Source organism: Megalobrama amblycephala, linkage group LG17, assembly GCF_018812025.1.
Source record: "Megalobrama amblycephala isolate DHTTF-2021 linkage group LG17, ASM1881202v1, whole genome shotgun sequence".
Classification (NCBI taxonomy): Eukaryota; Metazoa; Chordata; class Actinopteri; order Cypriniformes; family Xenocyprididae; genus Megalobrama; species Megalobrama amblycephala.
This window is the reverse complement of record NC_063060.1, coordinates 15,727,965-15,755,761: the sequence shown is the minus strand read 5'-3', so window position 1 is coordinate 15,755,761 and position 27,797 is coordinate 15,727,965. Positions and strand designations below refer to the sequence as shown.

Genomic DNA, 27,797 nt, shown 5'->3' with positions numbered 1-27,797 from the left:
GTGGTTGGCATTACATGTAATAAGCAAAAACATGATTTATGTCATACCTTTATGATGAGTTTGACTTTCAAGTGACAGCTACAGTAGGTTGTGATGTAAATCAATCAATAAGATAAACAATATCCCTTCACATCGTAAAGCGATGATTTAATGTTTTCTGCAGGTTCCCTGCCTCGTTGAAGCTTTATATATCTAAACTAATGCTGAACGCAGCTGAAATTATTTGGTGCGCTCATGTTTACACTCCGACGTGCAAAATGATGATTAAAGATTCCGCGCGTATGGCGATGGAGCATCATATATGTCTAGTTAAGAAAATCAACATTTAGTTAGTTAGCGATAATTAACTGATATTTAATTAACTTTTTATTTTGTTACACAGCCCATTCTTTACAAGACTGAGCTTCTCTCTGACATGTCATGGATAGGGAAACCTTTCATAACTGCTGCAGTTTGACCAAAATGCCCAGGCAGATCCATCAACAGCACTGCTCCTCTCACTTCATTGAGTACATAGAGAGAGAAATACCTTACTCTAAATTCTTCAAGAACTACCTGATTACAAATCAACCATGCATGTTTTCCAAAAGATTCACAGAAGATTGGAACTGCAGAAAAAACTGGGTCACGATTGATTGAAAACCAAATTTACAAAGACTTCTGCATGAGTTTGGTGAGTAACGAATGCTTTTTTTTTTTTTTTTATTATATTTTATTATACTTGCATTAACGTCATACATTATAGGTTTGTAATTATAAATAGGCCCTGCTACAGCTCTAAAATGTAAGATAGGCCAATGGACAAGCTTATGATTACAGTAACTGGGCATAATATTATTATTATTATTTATTTATTATTATTATTATTTTTTTTTTTTTTTGCTTCAGTAATTTTAATGTAACATTTTCCTAAGGGTGATTTGAAACATGTATTTTGCATTGCTGTTGAATTAATTGATTATTAAATTGACTTAATGAAAAGACTGTAAGATCATTTTGTTGTATATTAGTGAATAGCATTTTTTGAGCAAATTTATATCCTATGTATTACTATGTCCTGAATATGTTATATCCTTAAATAGCCTCATTTTATTATGCAGATGAGACTCCTGTTCCTGTTGCAAACTGCAGTGCAAAAGAATACAATTCCAACCCGAAGCAGATCATGCCTTTTAAGGAGTTTATCCAGTACTGGAGGGAGTACATACAGAATGGGCATTCTTCACCCAAAGGATGTCTTTACTTAAAGGACTGGCATATGCAGAGGTACAGCTATTTAAAGAATATAACCTAGGTTATTGCACAATACGTGCTAGTTTCGAATGTGATGAATAAGATTAGTTTGGAAATGTTGTAGTAAAATCAAAGAAGTTTATACTTTCCATAATGTCACATATGTTTATGTTAATTCAATGTAAGAATTTGAAATTTCTTACATTTGATAAATTAAAATAGCATAGGGCTGTTACCAAATTAAATAATTTACACTGAAAAAGTAGGCTACAACTGCATTCAATAATGTTATGAGATTCTTTAAATATTTTTGATTATACAAATAAGAAATGTTGGTGAGAAATTTATACTTTTAAACATGAAATTAAACCGCCAGTAGATGGTGGCAAGTGACCGTCTTAATGAGTGAGCCACTGAGTCATTTATCCAAACGATTCATTCAAAACACTGAATCATTCAAAACAGCTGAGCATAGCTGCGAGATGCACTGTTTCTGCTTTGTTTGGAACTATTTTCGCTGCTACAATAGAACAAAAAAGGCAATATTGGACCTAAAACGTAAGTGATTAATATTAACTACTTGTTTATTGAACTGTTGTATGAAATTGGTGTCAATTTCAATCAAGGCGATATAAAGGAATTCAGCAATGACGGTCGTGTGATGCTTAACTTTATCACATGTCGAAAAAATCTAGCTATAAAAAACCCACATATTGAATTTTTATTGCAACATGATAACTGAGTTTCTTTGTGTGAGCAGAGCTCATTTGTTTTTAATTCTCCTCAATAGGTTACGTGCGCCTCAAGAGCGCAATAGGCTATCATCATCGCCGATATATTAGGCTACATTACTATCCACTATCACTATCGCCTCTTAAGCTAAATGAATCATTCTCGCGTGACATTTTAATCAAGCTATTTATCTGGTCAGGCAAGTAAAACTCTTTCACTTCAAAAAATCCACTTGTCCCGTATTCCTGGACAAGCGTCTGTCGAGCCTATGTGCCGGGGCTCAGCCCTGGACGGCCCCGGCCCAATTTAACCCCTGCTCATACTTCAAGACAAAGGTCTGTATGCACAGTTTGAAGAGGCCTGTCAGCCTTTAGAGATCTGGCAGGATTGGCATCATCAAGTTTACAATTTGGTAAGTAATAATGGTTTAATGGTGTCCAAATATAAGATGTACTAGAACAGGGGTGTCCAATCCTGGTCCAGGAGGGTTAGTGCCCTGTACTGTACTCAGAGGTACGTGATTGCTTAGTACGTTGCACAAGGAAGGAGAAATACAAAAACACAACAAAATGATCATAAAAATAATACATTTTATTTGTAATCCAAATCTTCAGAACCCATATTATTGTGAGGAACACACCCAAATTCAAGCCTTTAACCCCTGATCTTCATCTCCATCCTCAGCAGTGACTGGAAACATCAAATCCCACACTTATGTCAAGAAGCAAAACAAATGTTTGCATCAGCAATATCAAATGCTTATTGGCTTATTGGATAAGATTTTCAGTGCTTATCAGCTTAAATTCTGCTCTGCACTTCACACAAAAATATTATAAACAGACTGTGAATGCAACACATCATCATTTGAACATTTTTGCAAGTCATTCCATGTCAAATCAACCAAATTTCAGATACTTCACCAGCTCAAATGTTTGATTGTTAATATTTTTTTTCTTAAGAAAGACAAAGATAAATAGTTATGAAAGCCAAAATATTAAATGTCATGGATGTACATTTACTGAGTAATCCACTATTTTGTAGAGGGGTTCAAAATGACAATTTTCACCTGAGATTTGGAACCAAATTACAGGGGGATAAAAAAGTCTTAAGAAAAAATGATGGCAGCATCATTATTTTATTTTTACGCAGAGATTTGTAGGTCTGTTAGTTAAATCTGTTTACTTTAGCAATCTTTGTTTCATTATTTGCCAACGGTGTGTTTTTACCCCAAGTTTGCATACCTGTTACTCAAGAAGTATTAAAGATACCTTAATGTCCTTTTATATTTTTGTTTTTAATTTTGGTATCTTAATTTTAAAGGCCCCCATATGGTACAGCTGGTGTGTGGTGCCGTTGTACTGTGACTGCCGTTGCATCATCCAAGTGGATGCTGCACACTCGTGGTGGATGAGGAGAGACCCCTGATATGATTGTAAAGTGCTCTGGGTGTACAGTAGTACATATGAAGAGCTATATAAATGCCTCATTCATTCATGGAGCCTCATTAAGATACCCATATCTATGGGATTGAACCATACAGACCTTAAAAATGAAGATTCCAAAAGAAAAGTTTATTAAGAATTGGAATATAGAAAGATGTTAAGATATCCTTAATACTTTTTGTTACAGTCATGCAAACTTTGGAAAAATATTTATGGCACTCAGACAAGGTATGCAATTGAGTTGATAGAAAAAATGAGATACATTTCTAGTTTCAGGGATTTGGTCAAGAGATTTGGTTTTCGACCACTAAAATTGTGTACAACTGACCAATTTACTCATGGAGCCGCATTAAGATCTCCATATCTCTGGAATAGTAACATATGGGGCCTTTAAAATGAAGATACCAAAAGAAAAGTTTGATAAGAACCAGAATCTAAAAGGATATCTATTAAGATATCTTTAATACTTCTTAAAGCTGCTGTCCGTACCTTTTTTTGTGTTCAAAATTTACAAAAATTTTATAATGAGAATGTACAACATGAATCTTTTTTCCAAACCGTGTTTTTGTCTTACCCTGAATCATTATGGTACACTTATAATAAGTGTTTATATTCTGACTATTTCAGACCAGACTTGTATGACCCGCCACAGAGTACAAAACTATTTACTCAAGTAGAAAAACAGGATTGAACAGAAGCCTGGACAAAATGTTACTGTCTTGTTTTCATCTCTTGTAAAGTCTAGAATGTTAATTGATTTTCATTTCTACAAATCTATGGATGATCTTATGTCTTTTGAACTAAAACGGTGTAGCAAAGGAGCATTGTGCTCCGTGTTTGAAGATTAATTGTTTTTTGCACATTTCCTGTAATTTTCTCTTTTCTATGAGATAATTTATATTTTGTAAACTGTGTTTTGATGAATTTGCAATAAAAAAACATTTTAAATTCAAATTCTCTCTCTCTCTCTGTCTCTCTCTCTCTCTTTGTGCACATGCGCGAGTTGTGCGAGTGAGTGGAGTGTGCCTGACAGTGTTTGGTGAGTGTTGCGGTCTTTGCTCTATCTTTTTCTCTCTTGCATATGTTATTATAGTTCAATTTAGCGATAAGGGAAAGCCCAGATAGTAGTGTGGAGGAAGTTACAGCAGCCAGAATTTTTTTGTCTGGCTGCTGTGGCTATTTTTGTTTGAAGCCATGGCGTTTGAACAGTTGACGCGCCGACATGGCATTAAGGTACCGGTCGGAGTGGATTGGTCCGTGGAGGAATGTAGCCTTGCAGTTGGAGAAGTTGTTGGACATAGTTATATTAAGTCGGCATCGAGAATGAATAGTGCAATTGTACTGTTTTTGGAGACGATTGAAAAAGTTAACCAAGTTGTTGAACAAGGAATTGTGATCAAAGATGAACATATTGGAGTTTTTCCGCTGGTCAATCCGACAAAAAAAGTGGTGATTTCAAATGTTCCCCCGCTCATCAGCGATGAGGTTATAGAACGTGAACTAGCGAGACATGGGCAAATTGTTTCAGCAATAAAAAAAGATTCCACTCGGTTGCAAATCCCCTCTTTTGAAACATGTGGTATCATTTCGTAGACAGCTTTTCATGATTTTGAAGGGTGATGTAGAAGAACTAAACATAGCATCAAAGTTCAAGGTAGAGGGTTTTGAATATGTGATTTTTGCCAAAACTGAGACTATGAAGTGTTTTAGGTGTGGGGAGACAGGACATCAATTTCGTTTTTGTTCAAAACAAAATGATGCACCCCAAATTGAGGCAAATAACCAAAAGGTCGCACAGGTACTAAAAGAAGCTGAGCCAAGCACAAGTGCTCAGAAGTCAAGTGAAGATGTAACTGCTGAGAAGGAAAAAGGTACTAAGGTTAATGGGAAGAGTACTGATGCTGATTCAAAAACTCTGAATGTGGAAGTGATGAAAGAAGTGATAGAAGCTACAGTAGATGAGGACAGTGTAATGATGGAGGATGAAGAAATGGTGTTTAAGGTTCCGGTAGTGAAAAGGAAATCGAAACAAAGTGAAAGGGGTCAAAATCAAAAAAACAATTAATGAATAGTCAAGAATCAGAAAAAGATGGGGAAGATTATAATACAGAAGATACCTCTGATGATGACTCTACTGATGCTTCTTTTTTTGGCTAGTTGTGGTGAAAAAGAGTTGTCAGATACTGCAGGGACCTTGAATGAAAGTCAAGAGCAAAGCGGGTATAGCCTTGAAAAAGTTCAGCATTTTTTTGAGTATGACAAAGGGCAAACGTAATGTGGTAATAGATGATTTTTTTCCGGATCGTAAACTCTTTATTGAGTCAGCACGCGTGTTAATGAGAGAACAGAGGTGAAGGAGGTTTATCTAGTCAGGATTTTCATAGACTGAAAAAGACTGTACAAAAGTTACGTGCAGAACAAATGTGAATTTATTTTTTTTCTGGAATGTCAAGTCCAGTTTGTTGTTGTTTTCCTTCTCTTGTAAAATTCATAATTGTTTTTCTTTATATTTTATTTATAATTGATTTGAAGTTTGCAACTTTAAATCTGAGTGGAGCAAGGGATATGTTGTGGACACCAGTCAAGATGGCATTCCAGGGACCAGTTTACGACAGGGCCCCTCTCTAACTGCTGGTGTGTAGGAAGATGTGCCACACCGTGATTGGATCTTTGGTGAATGAACATAAATAAATGTTCAGCAACATCAGATAAGATGTTGGGACAACTACCAGACACCTCTTCCAGAACAGGAAGGGGGACCTTCTGCATCCACCAAAACCAAGGAGAAGACTTCTCATTGGACGACACATTGACTCTAACCACCATTCCTAAGGTTTAGGCAAGGACTGCCATAAAAATTCCTTCAGGACCTCCTGGTTGGAGCAGCAGTGACTGAAATAAAGAAAGGCCACAGATATCTATCTAAATCAATTCATACCTGTGTTTGGAGGCCTTAATTTGATCTAAACTGCATCACATCCACTCCATCTTCATGCAAAAGCACAGTTTATGTTAATGGTTACTGACTGCTAAACCAACAGGTCATGGGACAGACCTGTTAACAAATAAACAGATGCATGGACGATGATTTAACCATTTCATATCGTGTTTGGTGTCTATCTGTTCCCTACGATGCCTTTAATAATTTGAAAGAGGTTTGGTAAAGAAATAATGCATGGGTAAAATGTTAAAGACACTATTTTAACACTGTACTTTATGCTATGCAAATGAGTTCCACACTAGGGTGGGCAACACCGGGGCTGCTTCAGATAACAGTAGCCAATCACACTCCAGGATCGGCAAGGCGCCACATTTCAATCTCCTCCTCATCAAAAAGGGATAAATATGTCCCCCAGGTAGACACACCCTTGTTCTGTGTTTCCAGCTCGACGGGGAAGGAGACATTAACAGACACTCCACGTCCTGAGTTTCTGACCTGTCGAGGAAAGAGACTACATGACGGTTAAGGTGAAGCTTTCGTGAGCAAAACCTTTTACATTGCTTTCATCTGCACTCTAGCTGCTAAAAGAGCCCAGCATTGAGGGACTTCATCTGACCCTTACGGCTCCTACAGCAGCGCAGCCCAGTCCACAAAGGACCTCTGCATCAGCAGACATTGCCTGTACCACATGGCTCCTCAGCGACGCAGCCAGCCTGCAAAGGAAACTGTGAAGATTCATCTGACCCAGCTGCCCAGTCCATCCTAAAGGACCCTCTTGGCGCAACCGAAGTTCAGCATCCTCCAGCCCAGTGTGGCACGACTACTGGATCGCAACTCCGCGCCCTCCCACTGCACGCAGCCTGCATCATCAGTGGAAGACGTCTCTGCTACTGGATTGATCACCCGACTGTGTGGAACGTAAATATAAACTTACCAAACCTCTTTTCTAGAGACCTTCGTGCATGCATAAACTGCATGTTTATACATGCAGCATATGTTTTTCTAACCTGTTTAGATAACAGTTACTTGAGGTCAGTTTGTTACAAATAATAGGGATATTATTTGTTGAATGATAAATAAGCAATTATTTATCACCATTTTACCAGAGCCATTAGGTGGCTCCCATAAGCATTCCCATACGATTCTCTTCCATCCTACATTCAGTTCAACAGCATTGCATTTATCCATTCTGTGTTCACTTCATTTATTTGTTTCTTTGATTTAATTCAGTATTCTCCTTTGATTATTATTTTACTATCTTTTAGAAGTGCATATTTATTATTTCATTATTAATCATTATGGTATTTACTCTTGCATGTTTATTGTTAATAAATTTCATTGATTTTATTATAACTGTGTCTTCCTTGTGTTGATGATCAAAGATTCTACTAGTTGACCAGACTCACCAATCCTTCAGATAAATCAGTTGACCGACTCCCTGCATTTTATATTGATTCTGAATTATTGAACAGCCCTTTTGGAGTGTTCTTAAATTGTTAAGATAGTATTCTTAACTGGTGCCCCGTATTACAAAAAGGGGGGGGGGGTCATCTGATACACTCATAACCACACTTTAAGTGACACATGATCAAAAATCACTACGTCACAGGTGAATGGAGTAAAAATCACTACATTGTGGTGCTAAGATTGAAATGAGTCTTTGATTCATCAACACAACAAATTCACCTAAAAGTTTGCAAGAGTAATTACTTTAACGGGAAGCTAAAATTCTCAGTTTGGTCAGTTACCGTTTGCTTAGCAGGTGGTCCCTAACAAGCCTGATTCATAGTTTCCTCACTTAGCTCTGTGGTGCTATTTATGAATGGGATTTGTTGCAGTTGAATTGTTTGCAGTGAATAGAATTGTTGTTTGAGCTTTGGACCATTGTATAGTGGCATAGTTCTGGTAAAGCGTTTCCTCATTCAGGAAACTATAGTGTTAGCAGAGGTTACCTTGTAAGTCTATCAAAAAGTTCTGTGTGAACTTAGATAAGTGTCAGATAAGGGCAGTTCCCTCTGACCACTCATAGCCAAGGGCTAAAATCCTCACCAATAGTCAGTGTGAGACAGTGTCCTAGTGACACCAATCCCCTTAACACTTTTGTGTTAAGTACTGAGATTAGCTAGTTGCTAGGTGCAGTACAGTATTTGTCAAAAATGGCAGAGTTAACCCTACCTGAACAGCTGGTTGTAGACCTGACCAGTGCTGTGAATCCAGGTTACATAGATACGATTAAGGGTTTAAATTATGATGAAATCAGCCTCAAAACAACACAGCTAACAGCTGAAGCAGCAGGCCAGGCCTTAAAGGGTGCCTCGCTAATCAAACTCCTCTCTAGCTTACCACTAAATTGGGCTGCTCAGTTAACCCAAGCAATAGACAGAGTATCCCTTGCTAATGGACAGATAAAAGATAGGGATGTGACGATCCAACAGCTAAAGAGTGAGCTGAAGGTTGAAGCCAATAGGTTGTTTGCAGAGAAAGAAGACTTGCTGTATATTACAGACAGCCAAGGAGCAGAAATCAATAGGCTAAAAGATGAAAATCTAGACCTAGAAACTGAGCTTAAACAGCTCAGGAAAGAATGCTCAAGTTCAGTCACTGTACCCAGTAGCGAGGATACAGCCGCTCTGCAAACAGAGCTGGCTCAGGCTCAAAATGATTTGTCAGCACAGGCAGACAAATTAAGGATAGTGAGTATCAGTGAGAAGCAGGCCAAAGATGACTTAACCCTCTGGAGTCTGAGGCTGATTTGGGGCCTGGAGAAGTTTTGACATGCCCTGACATTTGTGCTTTTTTCATTTGTTCATAAACACATTAATGACACAAGTGTCATTACACTGTATTCAACACAAACTAGGCTACCATAATATGTGAGGAACATGTATGTACATGTTTGTGTTTTTGAAGGAATAACATTTATGCGTGGTTATTGAAAAAACAAAAAACTTAAGTCACTGAAATAAGGCCAAAAAAAGTATATTAAATCTGTGTTCACAAGACTTCTGGGTATTGGAGGTTGTAGACTAGAGTTTTTGCTTCAGAATTATGTAAAAATTATGCTGCCTACTCCTTCATATAAAACAATATATTGATTTAGTTTTTGTAAGTCACTTTTTGTCAAGAAACACAGTATGCATGGAGGCGTGAATGATCATGAATAATGGGCCATTTACACCTGAGAAGACAAAAGAATCAAATAATAATGACCTGAAATGACTTGCATATTAATGAGGCCTTTGAGTCAGGTAGGGTGTGAAAAAACCCTCTGTAATCATGTCTCAGCTCAATTTAAAATAATGGTATTCTATTATATTCTTTGAAATATAATGTATTTCTGTGATGCAAAGTGTCTGAACAATTATGTTACCTCTATGGCATTTCTTATAGGCTTTTAGCTTAAAGCATGCACATTTGGAGAAATATTGATGGATTCTTATATGTTTATGTCAAATTTCTATACAGAGGAGTAATATTTATTCTATATTTATTCTATATATCATCACTATGAGTGCTGGATACAATTCATACTTGCAGCCGGAGGGCGCTCTGTACACCTTTAGGCCACAAATCCATATAAAGAAGAAGAAGAACCAGGAACTAACTGCATGTCTTCTAGAGTTCGCTAACCGTGGCTTTAACACCCAGATAAACACTTTTCAAGACAATAAATACACGATTGAGACTATGAATGCATGTATTGCCTCTGAATTTGCGTCTGAATAGTGCTGGCTCCGTGGGCGTGGCCGCATTAGCAGATAATGAGCTGAATCACTGACTTCTGACATGGCTCTCTTTTCATACAGATTACATAAACACAAAATGTTTGTTTTCGATTTGACTTGCACGATTTAAAACCTGACATTTCAACGTCGCTTTAGACATAAGTTTAATTTTTTTGTCATTCGTATTCACTAAGTTACAGTTCATTTTCTGAGAACTATCAGATTGGACTTTGTTCAGAGGGAGACGAGAGATCACGCATCATGTTAGCTTTCTTTATTTTACAAAAAGCACAGCATTTTGTTTTTACTCTGAGTGTACACAAATGAAAGAAGATATTCAACAGATTAAAATGGTGTATAACTCTTAATTGTATGTGCAACATTGACGGAGTATTTTGAGTCTCTTTCACACTGGTAAGAAAAAAAACGCGGTGGTATCGCCGGCGATATCCTCAGACCTCAGAGTGTTAAAGTCAGCCTTGTCTAAAATTTCTAGTTTGAAAATGGACTTAGAAAGGGAACATAAACTGTGTATTGATGCCCGCGAGCAGTCAGAGTTGTTTAAACGACAACTTTACGATTCAAAACAAGCTCAGGTCCAACTCAGGGAGGACTTGGCTAGGGCAGACAATAAATTATTGGAACTACAAAACAGTCATGACAAAATTGCTTCCATAGCCCGAGAGTGGGCAGATAAAGCTGATATGGCAGAGCAGAGGCTAGAGGAAATAGGGAAGAGAATGGAGCAGTTAGACATAAATATGGACACACCCCATGAACCTGAACCCCCAAGTGGGCGTTTCAGCTCATTTGGCCCACATGTGAAAGACTCCCTACTTGATAGCCCCTCACAGAGACAGCGCTATCAGACCCATGGTGATGCTGTAGCTGCCAGTGACCCAACCCCCACTGCTAGTCCCAGCCATCCTTATGGAGTAGATTCTGATTCACCTGTGTGGGGAAAAACTAGTCGCTCCATCCCTGATTTCCCTAGTATAGCACAGTCCAGAGACAGTAGGCTGTGTCAGCTTAGGGAATTAGCACGTGACATTGAAGTGTTTAACCCTGACACCCCTGGAAGCAACATAGAGTTGTACCTTAAGGATGTAAACTATGCACTGTCATACATCCCTGAGGCCACTATGGCAGATAAGCTACTCCTTCTGAGGAAAACAACCGTGCGAACTGTCCATGGTTTCATGGAGAGATAAAGTCCTGCCATTGCTGGTAATTACAATGAACTGTGTAGGGCCCTGAGAGCAGAATACACAATATATCAAAACCCATCGGTCTCCAGGCTTTCTGCCTTGCAGACCAGGCAAATCGCTACAAATCACCCAGAGAATATTATGAACGCTTACGCAGAGTGTATTTTGTTGGTGCTGATTCTCCTAGGGCAGAAGAGGATGTGATGTTTAAAAGTCTGTTTGTGAGTCATTTGCATCCAACAATTAGGAAGTCTCTTTCACTGCTGGTAGATGTTGACCACATGACTGCAGCAGAGTTAAGACAGCTGGCAATGCGAGCCTGGGAAAGTGAGAAGTTACACCCAGACAAGAAGGACAGGGACCCAGGCACTCATGTGTTTGAACTCTGACATGACAGGGAACCTCCCCTTGAACTAGAAGGTTCAGAGCTTCCCCAAAGCGGACCAGCTCGTCCTAGTCGCCCCTCACAGCTAAAGTCCAGTGAGTTCCAACAGGACACGCAGGGCCATAAATCCTCAAGAAATGGAGGATATAAGAGTGGCAGACATACACGCAGAGAGGATAGGCACAGGAGGTTCAGAGATAGATCAAATGACAGTCACAAACAGAGCAGTCAGAAGAAAAAGGAGTCCAAAGGGACTGAAGGAAGGGATCGTGATAATTTGAAGCAAATTCAGAAAATACTTGCAAAAGCTCTCAAAGACCTTAAGTCAGAGGAGCACACATCCCCAAAAGAGAAAGACCCTCCTTCAAAGCAATGACTAGGCCGGTACCCCTCCCCTCCCCCACCTAAAGTGTATTTGATAGGGTGGGGGGGGGAGCCGGGGGAAGGGGGAACCATGCAACAGATTGTAAGGCCTAACCAATCAGATGTCAGTAGACCAAATCTCAGTCTCTGTCAGTTCCTTGGTGACTTGACACAGAGAGGTAGAGCCAGAAGGATTTACATTTCTGTGTCCATTGAAGGTGTATTAACATGTGACGTACTGCTAGACACTGGCTCAGAAATCTCTTTGGTGTCACCTGGGTTGTTTAAAAAACTCACCCAAGTAACTAACTCGGTAAGTGGCTCAAGATTGAGAGTTGTCAGATCAAGATAACCAGCTACACACAGGATCAGGCCCCGATTAACCAGCGGGTGTGGGTGGAGTTAACCTTTGGTGAGATGAAGATAGTTCACCCTCTCTATGTTGTTGGTTTTGACACAGAACAACTTCTTATTGGCCAGGATTTGTTGAATAGGCTCACACCATTAATTGACTATCACAGCTGTCAATTGTGGGCACAAGCTAGAATCCCACAACCCATTGAGGAGACTAGTTCTGGTCAGAAGCTATGCAAGGCAGTGGAGGTAGAAAGGACATGTGACTCTAGACAGATGACAGTGAAGGATGCCTACCTGAATGAAGAGGCACCCGCTGTGAGGGAAATGCAAATCATTAGCCCCCAGTCAGCAGATCATGGCTCATGAGAACAAGATCCCCCTAGAGCTGTTAGAGAAGAACCATGCATTTCTGTGTGCCCTGGAACTTCTTAACACCCAGTTGTATAATCCACAGGTGGTGGGGGGCATACATGTTAATGAAGTACTTGTTGAGGATGCTGTAATTGCACTTTGGTCAGAGAAGTCAGCCATAAGTCAGGAACTGTATCAACTGCTACATGAATGATGAATGAGTTTGACACAATGGTACCTGCCCAAACTGCAGAGGTCCCAGTCAGACTAGTCATAAAAAGGGGTCAAGAAATGAACCAGACAGTACTAGCCTTTTTCCAGCCCTCTGCTCAGTTTTGCAGTTTGGGACTTACAATCTGTGGTAACCCACAGCTTGAATTGTACAACCGCTCAACTTACCTACTCGTACGAAATTTCACCAGAGGAAGTATTCGCATTCCTCCACACACTCCTCTAGGATACCTGATTGATAGCTCATTTCATGATTTTGAATTAACTATTCCTGTCATAGGAGAGCTTCCTGACTTGCCTATAGAGAGAGAAAACTGTGAGCAAGTGTATCTTACCTACCCTACCAAGATGATTTCCATCACAACACTCCCAGGTGTGTTTGAGGGAGCCATCTGTAGAATAGACTTTGAAAGTGACAGTGAGATAGTGGTACATACTGTGATGGCCCAAGAGTCGCATGCACCAGTGAACTGTGAGAAAGATGCAGGAAATAGCGCTGAACCATACCCTGGTTTTGAGTCAGAAGTGCAGCAGCAGTTAGACCAAGCAGACGCTCTTGACACAGAGATTCAGCGTCAGGAATTAAGACAGGTGTTTTATGAGCACAAGGAAATCTTTTCTAAGGATTCCTATGATTGTGGAGTTACAGATGTCCATACTGTCCGTATTCCCACAGATCCAAATGCACCGCCTACCTTTGTGCGGCAATACAGAATTCCACTCACTGCTTTTGACTCCATTCAGGAAATTATTGATTCCCTGTTAGATTACGTGAATGCAATTGCACCTACAATTCTCCAGTTTGGCCTGTCTTAAAGCCAAGTGGAAAGTGGCGTTTAACTGTTGATTACCGGCAACTCAACAAACAGGTTCCCCTGTCACGTTGGCCTATGATACATCTTGACCAAGAGTTAGCAAAGGTTACTACAGCTAAATATTTCTCCACAGTTGACATTGCAAATGGATTCTGGACAATGAAGGTAGACCAAGCAGATCAGTATAAGCTAACATTTTCTTTTGGAGGTAGACAGTTCACCTGGAACAGGTGTCCATTTGGCTATTCAAACTCTCCTGCAGAGTTTAATATATTTCTACACAAGGCAATGGGTGATGCAGCTACACGCGGAAACTTGATCTATGTTGATGATATCCTTATGCGTAGTCAGACCTGGTCAGACCATCTAACTGAGATACGACATGTTCTCACCCAGCTCACTGAGGCAGGTGCTAAATTGTCATTATCCAAAGGACAGTGGTGTAGAACAAAAGTGGAGTATGTAGGACTGACTGTTGGTCCTGAAGGTATTCAACCTCAGTCTAGTAGAATAGAAGCAGTAAAGAACATTAAACCTCCCACAAATGTCTCTGAACTGCGTAGCTTCCTGGGGGTATGCAATTATTCCCGTCAGTTTATAGAAGATTATGCAGACATCGCCAGACCACTGCATGAACTGCTACAGAAAGGTAGAGAATTTAGCTGGGAGGAAAGTCAGGCACAGGCTATGAAAGAACTGAAGGACAGGTTGTGCACGGCCCCATGCCTAGCCTACCCTGACAAAGACAAAGACAAAGAGTTTTTCCTTCAGGCTGATTTTTCAGTGCAGCACTCTCCCAAAAACACGACCAGGATAAGCGGGTTGTAGCCTATGCTAGTAGGGCACTAAGTAGTGTAGAGATTAAGTTCTCAGACTGTGAGAAAGCCTTACTTGCTACAGTGTGGGCAATTGAACACTTTCGTAGCTATATTGGGGGTCAGAAAGTCATTGTTGAGACATGTCATCAACCTGTCCAGTTCCTCAATAGCCAAAGACTCAGGGAAGGTAGAGTTTCAAACAGTCGCATTGCCACATGGATGATGGCCTTGCAAGGTTATGAGGTGGAGGTGAGATATGCACAGGACAATAAAATGGCATTAGGCCGTGGACTAGCTATGTGCCAGCATTGCGTTGATGGAGAATACACTCAAGAAGCCAACACAGTAATCACCACACCCTCACTGACATCAAGCCATCACTACTATGATGAAAATGTCTGTGCAAGCCTTCCTAAGCCCTACATTGATAGGTGCTCCTATCACCATGAACAACACATACAGGCTGGAGTAGGATTAGTCTGGGAGGCTGACACCCCCTGTGGTGCACAGCAGTTCTGTTTAGGCCCTAAATCTAGTCAGTATGCAGAAATCGCCACTGCACTCATAACTTTGCAACAAGCAGCAAAGTATGGGATCAGAGATTTGGTAATCTGTTCTGATTCAAACTATGCCAGGCACAGTTTTGTTTCTCACCTCCCTCATTGGAAACAGAATAGCATGAAAAATGCCAGAGGAAAGGAAGTTAAGCATAAGGAACTGTTTCTTGCCTGTGACAAACTTGTATATCAGAATGGTATGACTGTGTACTGGAAGAAGGTAAAAGGGCATTCGCAAGCACCTGGGCCAGACAAAACAGGCAACGATGAAGCTGATAGGTTAGCCAAAGCAGGTGCCATAGCAGGCTCTCCCTGGCAGTTCCAGGAGGAGTGGCTTCCAACAGAGTCAACTCCTGTAAGTGTTAATGTTGTCACACGTAGGCAAGCAAAGGAGGCAGTGACAACCCTTAATGACACCCCTCAGACTGTAGTGATAGGCAGACAGCTATCAGATACTGACCTTATTGCCATGCAAAAACAAGACCCTGTGATCAGCACTATGTACCTATTCATTTCTAACCCAGTAGAACAACCGATAACTCAAGTCAAGTGACCTGAAAACACTGTATCTTATCAAACACCATCTGAAGTTAGAAAAGGGTTTGCTAGTGTACATTGCTGATGATAATTCACCACCTCGATGGGTGGTCCCCACAGCACACAGAGGGGTTATGCTTCTGCATGCCCATGATGAACCTTGTGGAGGCCACCGGGGGGTGAAGGCAACACATGAGACCCTTCGTCAGTTAGCCTACTGGCCACAGATGAAACAAGACATTGCCGCCTACATCCAGGGTTGTCTAGTTTGTTGTCAGTTTCAACCGGCTAACCCCCCTCACAGAGCCCCTCTTCAGAAGGCAGGAATAACATTTGCCTGGTCCAGCATTCAGATGGATTGGATCGGTCCTGTAGTTACATCCTCCAGAGGTAACAAATACCTCCTTAATGTGACCTGTGCATTTACAAAGTGGGTGGAATGTCTCCCAGCCCGAAATGACACAGCAGAGACAGGAAAGCATACTACGATCAAAAGGCTAGCTCTACAGAATATCAGGTGGGAGACAAGGTGATGTATTTTAACTTCACAAAACCAGTGGGTGTTCCAAAAAAGTTTCTCCCAAGCTGGTCTGGTCCTCATGAAATTGTAGGAAAACTATCACCAGTAGCATACCGCATCAAAATCTCAAAAGGGAAAAGATCCCCTGTGTACAAGTGGGTCCACTTCAACCAGATTAAGCCTTACAAACCCCAGATGGGAATAAAGGGGGTAGACACCGCTCAGGAGTAACTCCGGTTAAGGTGTAAGTTCTAAGGCAGTGTAGAGAAGTCTATACTGTGTCAGGCACTGTGGCCAGTGCATCTGTGACTAGTTGTTGTGGCTAGTTGTACTCTGCTTATAAAGTATTGAAGTGACACAGGAAGAATTAAGAGGAGTTAGACGCCCAAAGCGCTTCCGTGGTACACTACTGACAGCAGGGCATATCCACATTGAAAAAACATGTGGAAGGGTTAAAAAGAGAAATGCCTGAGATACAAGAGAAAATGTATGTTCAGCAGAAGCAGCTGCAGCAGTTAGACAGAACTTTGGAGGGCACAATCCTCACTGTAAACCTACACACAGCCACAGTATAGGCAAGATAGTGGATGTTATACAACATGATTATGCCCATGTACAAAAGGTTCAAGTATTAATGCAAGATTTGCTGAGAGAGGTCAGCTCTGTTGTCGACAGTTTGGCATTGAATAAGATCCCTTCATACTTGGTACCAGCTGAGCTAGTGAAGAATATCTTGAATCCGGTGTTGCAGGGAACCACGCAAACACTGCAGGTACATTTAGCTTACAGCCTGGGAAGTGCTATACCAATCCATGTTAACCCAGAGGCTCAAGAAATTGGCTTCCTTTTAAACATCCCGATAATCAACACTAAAAACATATATAGGTTGAAATCAGTGCTAAATGTAGGCTTCTGGTCTCAAGATATACACATAAAAATTGAGACACCCTGACTTATAGCTTACCAAGATGAAAACCCTGACATGTATCTGACACCTAACCTAAATATGTGTACAGTGGTCAAAGACATTCACTGGCTGTGTCCCAGTAAACCTTTTGTATGAGACCCCATTGAAGGCCTATGTGGCATTAAAAGGTTAACCACGGAAGACAAATGCAATGCTGTTGCTACATACAGAGATGATGTGACTACCACCCGAATTGAGAGAGCAGGAAATAAGTGGTTAGTGAATACACCTGTTAGTGAAGCTGTAATGACATATAACAGACATGATACAGCTACTCCAATACACCTCCCTAATGAAACTATGCTAATTTAAATCCCAGTAGGAGCAATTCTCCACATCAAATACTTAGCTCTATACCATCTTGATGCTGATGTGCATAGTGTTGAGTTTGAAATAGCTGATGCCTTTAAAGGACACACTCTGGTAGTAGACAATTCACTCAGGAATCAAGTTCTGTTTGAGGGACCTAAATTAGCAAAGATCAGTCTCCAGTTAGGTAGCCTCCAAGCTACACCTGTGGAGCCAAAACCTAAGAGGGTGCCATTCACTTGGGGTTGGGATATCAGTGACAGCCTAATACTTATCTTCACACTATGTGGGTGGGCTACAATGGGCCTTCTGGGGTGGACACTGTACCAGCAAATCCACAAACTACAGATTAGCCTGTCAGAGCAGGAAAGTGTGAGACCTAGCAATGCTCTTGAGCTCAAATCTAACATGTGTAGACCACTCCCTGAGCTTACTCCCGTTATAACAAGCAATTCGGACTAGACAGAAATAGAGACTACTCTATTCCCTATACTCCTCTCACTGAATAGTCTTTATAGTTCTCTTTTTGATCCATAGTTTTCTTTTATTAACATGTAGATTCGTGTGTAACCTTTTTAGTAGTCCTGAAAGAGGATACTATTATTATACTCACTAACGAAGTTACTTAGTTGTGACTTGTGAATTATAGTTTCCTCAAAATGCCAATGGTCGAAGGATGAGGTGAGGTTTGTGTTTTGTTCCTGCTGTTCCCCTCTTAGTACACCGCCCAGATCAATGACTCCAGGTCCTCGATCAGTCCGTTATTTATCACCATTTTACCAGAGCCATTAGGTGGCTCCCATAAGCATTCCCATACGATTCTCTTCCATCCTACATTCAGTTCAACAGCATTGCATTTATCCATTCTGTGTTCACTTCATTTATTTGTTTCTTTGATTTAATTCAGTATTCTCCTTTTATTATTATTTTACTATCTTTTAGAAGTGCATATTCATTATTTCATTATTAATCGTTGTGGTATTTACTCTTGCATGTTTATTGTTAATAAATTTCATTGATTTTATTATAACTGTGTCTTCCTTGTGTTGATGATCAAAGATTCTACTAGTTGACCAGACTCACCAATCCTTCAGATAAATCAGTTGACCGACTCCCTCTATTTTATATTGATTCTGAATTATTGAACAGCCCTTTTGGAGTGTTCTTAAATTGTTAAGATAGTATTCTTAACTGGTGCCCCGTATTACAAAAGGGGGAGGGGTCATCTGATACACTCATAAGCACACCTTAAGTGACACATGATCAAAAATCACTACGTCATAGGTGAATGGAGTAAAAATCACTACAGATATTAGGAAAAGGAATCAGTTTTTCCAGTTAATGAAACTGAAAGGTATAGATGTAGCTTTTGCTCAAGAAACTCATAGCAATGCTTTAAATGAAGTGGATTGGAAAAGAGAATAGGATGGTTTGGTTATTCTGAGTCACAAGACCAATATAAGTGCTGGCATAGCAGTCCTCTTTGCAAATAAGTTTTTGCCAATTTCATATGTGGTAGAGGAAATTGTAGAGGGAAGATTTTTAAAGATTACTGCAAAATTTGATGTGGCAAATTTTGTTTTAATAAATGTGTATGCTCCAGTTATGGCAACTGAGAGAATGTTGTTTTTAGAGACACTGTCAAATACAATACAAAGTTGTAATTCTGAACATTATCTCCTGGTTGCGGGGGATTTTAATTGTACGACCAATGACTTAGATAGGAATCATCTAGAGCCGCATACAGCTTCTAGGTTGTCCTTGATTTGGTTGATTGAAACCAATGATTTAATGGATGTGTGGAGAAACACAAATGATAATATTAAACAATACACATGGTTACAAATAAGAGAAAGTGGACTTTCAATGGCAAGCCTGGACCATTTGTATTGTTTTAAACATGAATTGCAAATGGTAAAATCATGTTGTATTAATCCTGTGTGTTTTTCTGATCATTCCATGGTGATTGCAAATGTTTTTATACAGTTTTTAAAAATTAAAAGTGCATATTGGATTTTTAATAGTGCTTTGTTACAAGATTTGCATTTTAAGGAGTGTTTTGAGTTTTTTTGGAAGGAATGGAGAAGTAAAAAGATAATGTTTTCAAGTGTGCAGAAATGGTGGGATTTGGGTAAAAAGCAAATACAACAACTATGTGTGCAATACAATTTCAATGTCACCCAGAATATGATTAAAAGAATGAGAGCTCTGGAAAATGAGATTGTAGAGCTTCAAAATATAGGTGATTTGTCGGGGAATCAAGTGAACTCTCTCATTGGAAAGAATGCAGAATTAAGGGATCTGCTAGGTAATAAAGCACAGGGAGCACTGATCAGATCTCGGTTTCAGAATATTTCTGAAATGATTGCTCCATCCAAGTTTTTTTTCAGCCTGGAGAAGAAAAATGGCCAAAGCATAATTATTTACTGTCTTCGGGCAGCCAATGGGCAGGAGCTCACTGAAACTGCTGATGTACGCAGGAGGGCTGCTGAGTTCTATAAAGATTTATTTAAATGTGAGTATGCAGAAGATCATGAGCTTTTGCAAGATTTTCTTTGAGGTCTACCTCAGGTGCAGGAGGAGGCGAAGGAAGAGTTGGTGAGCCAACTATTTCCAGGAGAATTACATGCAGCTTTAATGAGCATGGAGAATGGTCAGGCACCAGGGTTAGATGGTCTAACTGTTGATTTCTATAAAGCTTTCTGGGATCTGCTGGGCAATGACTTGTTGGAAGTTTTCTGTGAAAGCATTGCTAGAGGGCGACTGCCTTTGAGCTGCAGGAGGGCAGTACTGACCCTTTTACCCAAGAAAGGAGATTTAAAAGAAATCAAAAACTGGAGGCCTGTTTCTCTTCTTTGTGTGGATTTTAACCCTCTGGAGTCTGAGGCTGATTTGGGGCTTGGAGAAGTTTTGACATGCCCTGACATTTGTGCTTTTTTCAGTTGTTCATAAACATATAAATGACAAAAGTGTCATTACACTGTATTCAGCACAAACTAGGCAACAATAATATGTGAGGAACATGTATGTACATGTTTGTATTTTTGAAGGAATAATGTTTATGCGTGGTTATTGAAAAAACAAAAAACTTAAGTCACTGAAATAAAGCCAAAAAAAGTATATTAAATATGTGTTCACAAGACTTTTGGGTATTGGAGGTTGTAGACTAGAGTTTTTGCTTCAGAAATATGTAAAAATTATGCTGCCTACTCCTTCATATAAAACAATATATTGATTTAGTTTTTGTAAGACACTTTTTGTCAAGAAACACAGTATGCATGGAGGCGTGAATGATCATGAATAATGGGCCATTTACACATGAGAAGACAAAAGAATCACATAATAATGACCTGAAATAACTTGCATATTAATGAGGCCTTTCAGTCAGGTAGGCTGTGAAAAAAACCCTCTGTAATAATGTCTCAGCTCATCATAAACAGCAATACTGTGAAAAATTATTACAATTTAAAATAATGGTATTCTATTATATTCTTTAAAATATAATGTATTTCTGTGATGCAAAGTGTCTGAACAATTATGTTACCTCTATGGCATTTCATATACACTGTAAAAAATTACTCTTGAGGGTGTTAAATACAACCCATGAAAATCAGTTATAGTTTACTTAAGTATATGAGTTAGCAAATAAAATAAAAAATAATGGGTACATTCTACCTCCACTATCTATTTCTTATTAGTATTAACTGCAAGACTAAAAAATTAAGTAAAATTTACCCCTAAATATTAGCTTTGGCACCGCAAAGTGCGCATGCGTCAACATCCAGGCGGGAATCACGGGAGTCACCATTTTCCATGTCATTGGCGGTGGCGGAACATTGATTGGTGAACCTACAGGTAAGTTTTTATTTAACTTGTTGATATCATCATGAATGCAAATGTTAAGTTGTTTAACGTTAAAATCTACCAGAAGAATAGTCATTTCTCTGTCTCTGTTGTCGCACCACAGTCTGGTGACAGATTGACATGTTATAATTTGTTGTCAGTCAAGTTAACATTGGAAGCGGAATACATTGTCCAGTAACGTTACTTGCCCCTGCGAATGCGAGTAAACATCTACGTTAATGATTTAAATATAGCTTCCATTATTGTAATGTACATGGCTGAAATTCGTGCACAGCGAAGCTGTTACACGTGAGTTGAACTTGAGCAAGTGACGAAAGAGAAATGGACGGTTGATGTAGTTAGCCTACTATACAGACGACAAGGCGTTCGGAGCAGAAAAATAGCAGTAAAGCTGTCGATGTGGTATGCTAGATAACTACTATTAAAGTTTTCTTGCATTTATCTGTTGATATTGAGTTAGAAGAGATCAATTTATAAAAGCCATATTACTATTATCATTTACGGTTAGCATTAATATGCAGCGATTAGCATGTGCTCTGCTAACAACAAAAAGCAAAGGATTGAAAATATGTATTTTTTTTATGCTCCTTATGTGATCTGTAACATAACAGTTGTAATGTTTTTATAATTGATTTATATAAATCAATTGTTTGAGTTAACTTGGATTTTCAAATACATTGCACAAATAACTTCTAGTTGGTGGAATTATTTAGCAAAATATGGAAAATATAAATGGATATGAATATAAATGATGTACAATTCATTTTACAGGAGTGTGATAATCTAATAATTTCAATATCCTGTTTCTGACATATTTTTTTTTTTCTGCCGCAGATGAATCTAGAAGAAGAATTAAAGACTTCATAGCAGTTATCAAGACAAGTTAACTTCAGGTGGCCTGGATTGTTCAGTAAGGCTCAGGTAAGGATGTTTGTTAGTTTAATTTTTTTTTTTTTTTTTTTTTTGTCAAGAACTGTTGTTCGTCTCATTTGTTTAATTAAAATTGGTTTCAAACCTTATAATCTATGACTCAAATTGAGAAAATTATTGTATTTTTGTGTTTCCTTGTACTGATTTACTAGATCAAAGAAGAATTCCGACGTATAACAACAGGCTCCTTGGAGACATTTATGATGAATCTTGATGGGTGCACACCACGTCTTTCTGCAGTTACCAAGATACATCCTCTCCTGAGCACTGTAAATGAGGTATCTTTCTGTTTTTATCTCATTTCACAAAAAATAAAAATTAAAACTCTCAACACACTGAACTTAAAAAATATGTAAATAGACAAAAGCAAAACAAGCAAATTAAATAAATACTTTTGAAAATGCTCTTTTTTTTTTATTTTCGAATCCATTCAGCTGAACTTCGGGTCAGGCGGTACCACTTTTAGCTTAACATAGTTCATAGAATCTGATTAGATCGTTAGCATCTCATTCAAAAAAAGACCAAAGAGTTTCGATATTTTTCCTATTTAAAACTTGACTCTTCTGTAGTTACATCATGTATTAAGTCTGACAAAAAATTAAAAGTTGTGATTTTCAGGTCAAAAATCATGTAAACTTGCTTAACACAGAACTAAAAGTCACATGATTAGCTCAGATCATTAAAAAACAATCACAGTGAAAATACTTGACATTGATTTTTACTCACAGATTTAGATGCACAAATTTAATGTAGACTTTTAATCTCATATACACATTGATCAACAAACCTAGAGAAGTTCAAACTTAATTGCTTGACACAAGAACAAACCTCATTGGTTTTTTACAGAGGCTCAAACATTCTGTGAGACAAGAAAATTAACTTCATTAGGTGTAACGTGTCAAGCAAGCATGCTTCAAGGGATAGTTCACCCAAAAATGAAAATTTGATGTTTATCTGCTTACCCCCAGCACATCCAAGATGTAGGTGACTTTGTTTCTTCAGTAGAACACAAATGATGATTTTTAACTCCAACCGCTGCCGTCTGTCAGTCATATAATGCGAGTGAATGGGAACAACAACAATGAGAGTCAAATAAACGCGCACAGACAAATCCAAATTAAACTCTGCGGCTCGTGATGACACATTGATGTCCTAAGACACGAAATGATCAGTTTGTGCGAGAAAACGAACAGTATTTATATAATTTTTTACCTCGAATACACCACTATGTCCAACTGCGTTCAGCACTTGGTTAGTGAGGTCTGAATGCGCTCTGACAACGGCAGTGATGTCTTGCGCATATACTTCAAAGAGTGCTAGACATTACTGCCGTTGTCAGAGCGCGATCAGACATCACTAACCGAATGCTGAACACAGTTGGACATAGTGGTATTTTAGGGGTAAAAATTATATAAATATAAATTAATTTGGATTTGTATGTGCATGTTTTTTTGACTTTTATTGTTGGTGTTCCCATTCACTCCCATTATTTGACTGACAGACTGCAACAGTTGGAGTTAAAAACCATCAATTGTGTTCTACTGAAGAAACAAAGTCACCTACATCTTGGATGCCCCGGGGGTAAACAGATAAACATAATTTTTGGGTGAACTATCCCTTTCAGCTTCCGTTTGTCTAAATTGGATGCTGCAAACATTGTTTATTTAATTAATTAAACATTGTTAAATTAATAATTGTTTCATTATGGGATACTCAGGTGAAGAATTTGGGTTTTGATTTTTATTTGTTACCCATTTATATTGAAGTGCTGATTAATACAGAAATCCTGCTTGTGATCAAACAATTGGCATCAACCAAGAAAACAACTGTAATCAAACAGCATGCTAATTTGCTTGAACTAACATAAAAACATATTTTTTGTTTGTTTGTTTTTTTCAACAGGAGGATGAACTTGAAGGCCACACAAATGAAATAATGAAGTTGGTGGTTATTCACAATCCCGCAGTTGAGGACCCACCAGATGTGGAATGAGCTGTCTGTACTTTTTTGCACTTAAAGGGTTAGTTCACCCAAAAATGAAAATAATGTCATTTATTACTTACCCTCATGCAGTTCCACACCCGTAAGACCTTCGTTAATCTTCAGAACACTAATTAAGGTATTTTAGTTGAAATCCAATGGCACCGTGAGGCCTACATAGGGAGCAATGACATTTCCTCTCTCAAGATCCATTAATATACTAAAAACACATCTAAATCAGTTCATGTGAGTACAGTGGTTCAATATTAATATTATAAAGCCACAAGAATATTTTTGGTGTGCCGAAAAAACAAAATAACGACTTATATAGTGATGGCCGATTTCAAAACACCTATTCACAATGCTCCAATGCTTTCTGAATCAGTGTGTCGAATCTGCAGTTCAGAGCGCCAAAGTCACGTGATTTCAGCCGTTTGCCGGGTTTGACTCGCGATCCTATTCATGATTCGATACACTGATTCATAATGATCCGATGCTTCCTGAAGCAGTGTTTTGAAATCGGCCATCACTCTATAAGTCGTTATTTTGTTTTTTTGCCGCACCAAAGATATTCTCGTCATTTTATAATATTAATATTGAACCACCGTACTCACATGAACTGATTTAAATATGTTTTTAGTACATTAATGGATCTTGAGAGAGGAAATGTCATTGCTGGCTATGAAGGCCTCACGGAGCCATCGGATTTCAACTAAAATATCTTAATTTGTGTTCCAAAGATCAACGAAGGTCTTACGAGTGTGAAATGGCATGAGGGTAAGTAATAAATAACAGAATTTTCATTTTTGGGTGAACTAACCCTTTAATTAGTTTTAAATGAAGTTTAAATGTTTGTATCAATATAGAATGCTAGACTTTTGAGGTAAATGAGATCAGTTTCTCCTCTAATTTTAGTCTCCTTTTATTTTCCAGAGTTGCAAATATTGTAGCCACACATTAAATCTAAACACATATTGTTTGAAATGATAACATGAAGAAACAGTATTTGAGTCTTGCTTCTAATGTATGTTTTGACATCTATTTTTTGAATGGAATATGTTCAAAATGATTTATGCTACATTATGATGTTGTATATCACTTGAAATTTATTGTAAGGGATATTTTGTACTTACTTTAATTAGTTTTAAATGTTTAAAATACAAAATGTTATTTGATCAATAAAAAAAGCAATTGATGCAATCTCCTGCGTCTGACCATTTTTATATAAATTCAACCTTCCCTGAATAAGTAATGTTTAATTTTTCCTTTTGGCTAATCATTATAAATAATAATTTAGTAGATGAACTGTTGCTTGCTTACAATAGGGTTAATATTACTCAATTTTTATAAGTAATTAGTTATGTGATGTAATGAGAAATATTAGGTAGACCTTACCTATTTTTTTTTTGTTTACCATGGCTGTTAAATTTAGGTATACTTTACTCAAATATATAAGATAGAATCTACCCAAACAAAGTGAGTGCAAATTGTTACCTCAATTTTATTGAGTAGATTCTATAGGTTGTTTTTTACAGTGTAGGCTTTTAGCTTAAAAGCATGCACATTTGGAGAAATATTGATGGATTCTTATATATTTATGTCAATTTTCTCTACTGAGAAGTAATATTTATTGTCATCAATATGAGTGCTGGATACTGTGTTTTCAATTCATACTTGCAGCCGGAGGGCGCTCTCTGTGCACATTTAGTCCACAAATTATTCTAAAGAAGAAGAGGACATTTCAGGAATGGTGTTTTTAATTCATACTTGCAGCCGGAGGGCGCTCTCTGTACACCTTTAGGCCACAAATTCATATAAAGAAGAAAAGGAACTAGGAACTAACGGCATGTCTTCTACAGATCGCTAACCATGGCTTTAACATCCAAATAAACACTTTTCAAGACAATAAATACACGATTGAGAGGATGTATGCATGTATTGCCTCTGAATTTGCGTCTGAATAGCGCTGGCTCCGTGGGCATGGCCGCATTAGCGGGTAATGAGCTGAATCACAGACTTCTGACATGGCTCTCTTTTCATACAGATTACATAAACACAGAATGTTTGTTTTCGATTTGACTTGCACGATTTAAAACCTGACATTTCAACATTTCTTTAGACATAAGTGTCATTTTTTTTGTCTTTAGTATTCATAAGTTACAGTTCATTTTCTGAGAACTATCAGATTGGACTTCGTTCAGAGGGAGACGAGAGATCACGCATCATGTTAGTTTTCTCTATTTTACAAAAAGCACAACATTGTGTTTTTACTCTGAGTGTACACAAATAAAAGAAGACATTCTATAGTTTAAATTGATATATTACTTATGTCTCTATGACAAGAAATGACGGAGTATTTTAAGTCTGTTTTGCTGCAATGTGAAAAAAATCCTGCAAAACGCGCCGGCGCGTTTTCAGACCTCAGGGAGTTAATGAGTAGTCGAGAAGTTCCTGGATGGCCTACTACTTCCGCCCAGATTCTGAAGTGTTCCTCGCTGGATACTTTTCTATCCCAGGAGGCCAATCAAACACTTAGGAGAAAAGCGGCGTGGATGCTGTCAAATGTGAGTATTGAAAACCAAAAACAAATTTGTTGAACTACTGTAGAGTAAACTGCTGAATGTGTGAAGATGCTAGACACTATTGTTGTGATTTTACTGTAAAACACGATTTATTATGTATAGATAACGGAATCTCTAGTAAACACACAAAATTTAAAGGTGCCCTAGATTCAAAAATTGAATTTACCTTGGCATAGTTAAATAACAAGAGTTCAGTACAAGGAAATGACAAACAGTGAGTCTCAAACCCCATTGTTTCCTCCTTCTTATATAAATCTCATTTGTTTAAACGACCTCCGAAGAACAGGCGAATCTCAACATAACACCGACTGTTACGTAACAGTCGGGGTGTACGCCCCAATATTTGCATAATGCCAGCCCATGTTCCCAACATTATGAAAGGGATTACACAAGGGCAGCCAGTTAACGTCTGGAGCTGCACACAGCCGAATCATCAGACTAGGTAAGCAAGAACAACACAGAAAAATGGCAGATGGAGCAATAATAACTGACATAATCCATGATAGCATGATATTTTTACTGATATTTGTAAATTGTCTTTCTAAATGTTTCGTTAGCATGTTGCTAATGTACTGTTAAATGAGGTTAAAGTTACCATCGTTTCTTACTGTATTCACGGAGACAAGAGCCTTCGCTATTTTCATTTTTTAAACACTTGCAGTCTGTATATTGCATAAACACAACTTCATTCTTTATAAATCTCTCCAACAGTGTAGCATTAGCCGTTAGCCACAGAGGACAGCCTCAAAATCACTCAGAATAAAACTTTAACATCCAAATAAATACTTTACTCACATAATTCGAAGCATGCATACAGCATGCATGACGAACATCTTGTAAAGATCCATTTGAGGGTTATATTAGCTGTGTGAACTTTGTAAATGCGCTGTAATATAGTCGACAGCTCATGTGGCAGGGAGCACGAGATTTAAGGGGGCGGCGCCGAGTGT

General features: G+C 38.5%; 1 long non-coding RNA gene across 1 annotated transcript; it reads left to right on the top strand.

The window, feature by feature from the left end:
- Positions 1 to 21,057: 21,057 nt before the first annotated feature.
- Positions 21,058 to 24,407, top strand: LOC125251032. Its single transcript, XR_007180911.1, has 4 exons — positions 21,058 to 21,346; positions 22,190 to 22,276; positions 22,438 to 22,563; positions 24,188 to 24,407. It is a non-coding gene; the product is annotated as an uncharacterized LOC125251032 (long non-coding RNA).
- The last annotated feature ends 3,390 nt before the right edge of the window (positions 24,408 to 27,797 follow it).